Below are 4093 nucleotides of genomic sequence, written 5' to 3'. Positions count from 1 at the left end.
CTCCCCCCCCCCCCAACAACACAAGACACACACACACACACACAAATAAACCCAAAAGCAAAACCAAAATCAAAACCAAAAAAAAAACCTCCAAAACATAAACAAAAAACCCCACCTCCAAACAGAAAAAACAACAACAACCCCCCACCCCCCGCCCCCATACCGACCTAATGTTTACTCTTTGGGCATTTTTTTTTCTTTTCAATATTTTTTCCTAGCGACTGCTGACTCTTCAGTGGCCGAGTGATTAGAGAGTTATCGCCTATACATGTGATAAATTTATGTCAAGCATAATATGTCGGCGATGAGGCGGAGGTGGGTGACCATTGGAGATTGTAATCACGTACTAAGCGTATCTAACATTTTAGTCAAAATCGAGTTAGAACCACTGCTCGATTACAGATATAACAATACGAATGTTATGTCAAATCGGGGAATCGATGCCAGCTTTAGTTACCGACCAGGCGCGGTTCGTCTATAGAGCACGGTCGTGCAGTGCCGCCCTCAATGTTATAATGTTGTATTACGTAAAGAAAACACACAAAAAATAAAATAAAAGGCGCCAGAAATAAACACTAGCCAAATATTATATCAAAACAAGGTCTTCGGTGGCGCCGTAACTGTCATTTCTGTGTCTATAGTGCGGTAAAACATCTACTATGCCATGTCAAAATTCATGAGCTGTATCTAATCATAACAGGACATTCAACAGTGGAAACCTGACCTACGAATAGTACCAAAACATAGCCCACAGTAGGCAATCTAAAAATAAACGCGATAGACTGCGCACTATTCTATGCCCAAATTATGTGAGCCCCGGAGCAATCCAGCGGAGTGCTCAAGTGAATTGTGATTGGTTCATTGTCTTGTCACTATTTTACGTGACTATGTGACCGTGAACCCGAGAGAGGTGAACGTGACATACTTAAGTCATCCATCGTCCTATGAGTTGTGCTTTTGAACGGTTTTGTAGTGGAGTGGTGAAACGTATAGCTTGAGTGGTCAGTTCTAATGCAGGATGAATTAAATTGACGTTTAGCTATCACACAGATTTAGCTCTAGAAGTCAAAGCCACAAATAAAAAGAATGAAAATAGAATCACAAGGTTTTCCCCCAACAACCCAAAGATCCTAAAATTATACACCATCTCATTTACTAGGCCCTTGACTATCTTCAACCTTAAATAGCTTAATCGAGCACGCCCACTTTTTAGACCCACGAGCCACCCCTGTTACCGACATATTACAGATACACCTACTAGCGTAAAGGAAAAGTTTCTTGTTTGCGAAAACACGTACATGTAGGAGCGTAAGGGACGATACGCTTGTACGTGGTTTCTGTAATTTTTTGTTTTGTTTCGTTTGCCACTCTCATTTCACGAAATAGCGTCAGACAAGTGAACACCGAGGCTGAGAGGGGGAAAAGTCTCAGCAGAAGAAAAAATGCAGATCGTCCACACTTGGGATCAAACTCGGGTCTTCCGCATGCTAGGCGAAGAAAGAGCCTTATCATTACACCAATGCGGTGGTACACATATTATTAATATTATAAGCAAAGAGCATATGTTGCGAGTTGTATCTGTGTCGTTTCAGGAAACATTTGGAAACTAAGCCTACGTCGGAATGGCAGACAGTGATTCTGATTATGACATACCCCTTTCTGCTCTGAAAGAGAAATTAAACGACAAAGGCATTCGAATGAAGGAGCTAGGGGGATTGGCGAGTTCGATTTTGAAATGCAAAATGAGGACGCTGAAGGTACCGGTACCTGTGAGGAAAAAGAAATGATTGTTTTGGATCAGTGCGTTGATGATATTCGGGGAGATGTGGCCAGCACTAAGAAAGAAGCAAACTGCGACGATGTGTCAGAACATGATTATGACTCAAACAGAGAACCAGAATATAGCCCAGGTCAGTGTGAGGTGAGAGGGTGCAAAGCAGAAGTGTGGGCAGCCTGTCCTGAATGTGAAAATTTGCTTTGTTTTGATCATTTGCAACAGGATGTCTCTTCATGTCATCAGCACGGACATTGCACAAAGAAGAAGAGGAGAAGGATTGAGAGTCCAAGAACGCAAGATACTGACATAAATGAGATGGCAGTCACCAGAGAAGCAAATGAAAATGGGAATCAAAATAATCTTGCAGCAGTAGAGTGCCTGCCTGAGGATTAGATCTACATAGTAGAAGGCAGTGAAAGAGAGGTCTCACGGGAGAAAGTGCCTAGGTTGAACAAACAGAAAGAGGCCAAGTGAAAACAAAATCATGGACAAGAATATAATGAGCATTGCAACAAAATAGATAGTCGGAAGAAGGCAGATGAAACAAAGATGCAAGCCAACATGTACTGTCCAGTGTAAACGCCAAAGCTCATCCATCAGTGATGAACAGAAGCAGGCATTCTTCGACGCATACCACGCATTGGGGAACCTCAGTCTTCAAAGAGAATATTATCTAGCCAGACACATCAAATGCGTACCCAAGAAAAGAGCAAGCAATGTACAGACATCTCGAAGGCAACAAACCAGGCAGTACTTTCAGACTGTTGATTTCAAAAGTGTTCAAGTTTGTAATGTGTTTTTTCTCAACACTCTTGGGATATCAGAGCAATTCAAGCGTACTGCTCTGAACAAAGTCACTTCATCAGGGACGATTGAAGGAGAAATGAGAGGTGAAGTTCAATCAAAGGCGGCGATTCTACAAAAACAAAAGATAAGAAAAGCGGTGGCTGATCACATTGACAGGTTCCCGATGATTGAGTCACACTTCTTTAGAGCATCGTCTTCAAGAGAATATCTCAGTCCAGACTTGATAAAGAGAAAAATGTATATGTTCTTAGAAGAGAGGAAACCAAAGCCAGAGCCACCAAGTTTTGTCTTTTACAAGAGCGTGTTTAAGGAGAAGAATTTATCCATCCACCGACCCCAAAAAGACCTATGTGTCACCTACCTTAAAGGAGACGAGTCTTCACGTCAAGCTGTGAAAGCTCAATATGACAATCATGTTCAGAAAAACAAAAGGTTAGAGAAATCAAAGCACAATGCAAAAAGGAAGCACAAGGGGATGCAACTGTTCTGTGTGCCAGTTTTGACCTTCAGCAGGTTATCTACCTGCCTGTCTCACAAGAAAGTGCAATCTTCTACAACTACAACTTTTCAGTTTACAACATTGGGGACAAGAATTGCCATTGCTTTAAATGAGATGAAACAATGAGTAAGCGCGGATCATCCAAAATCTAAACATCAGTGTACAGTGCCCTGAATTTCTATGACGAAAGAGGCAGAAAGAAAGCCTACCTTTTCTCAGATGGCTTCACTGGCCAGAATAAGAATTCCATTACCCCTGCCTTCTTGCTGTATACGTTGGGCAGAAGCAAAAACCTAGAGGATTCTCGAGATTTTTCGAGACGAATCACGTTCAAAATGAGGGTGATTCTGTCCATAGCGCCATCGGGCATACAGTGAAAATTGCGTGAGACTTGTTCCTTCCATCGCAGCAAATAACAATTTTTGCTCTGGCACGACCGAAGCAACCGTACAAGGTGCACAGTTTGCAGTGGGATGACTTCTTTGACTTCAAGACCTTGTCAAAGGATCTCCGCATTATGGAGGCAAAGAAAGCTTCAGATGCGGGTGAAATAAACTGGAACAGTATCATGGAGATTCGAGTCACAAAAAGTCTCCCAGATACAATCTTCATAAAAACCAGCCACCTCGACACTCAGTTCAAATCTCTCTGTCTCAAAAGACTGAAGAAGCCCGTAAAAGACCACACTCTTCACAAACTGAACACAAGACTTAATTACATCTCGACAGAGAAATTTCAGGACCTGAGCTCGCTTTGTGTCGGGGAAAAACCTGTCGTGAAGTTGCCTGAACGCAATAGCTGATTGCTTACGGTATCAAAATATTCCCTCAGTCTATTACTGGCTTCAAATTTTGAGCTACCTTTGATTGATACTTAGATCTACAACAAGAAACACTTAGTCGATTAACGCTTTTAAAAAATTTGCTTTCTGGTGATTCAATTCCTTCTGGGTTGTTTTCTCGTCATCGTTACCTTTCAAGTTATGATACGGGTAATAATAATATAGATTA

The sequence above is a fragment of the Aplysia californica genome, unplaced genomic scaffold (assembly GCF_000002075.1).
Source record: "Aplysia californica isolate F4 #8 unplaced genomic scaffold, AplCal3.0 scaffold00086, whole genome shotgun sequence".
Taxonomy (NCBI): Eukaryota; Metazoa; Mollusca; class Gastropoda; order Aplysiida; family Aplysiidae; genus Aplysia; species Aplysia californica.
The sequence above is the reverse complement of the archived record's forward strand: the minus strand, read 5'-3'. Positions refer to the sequence as shown.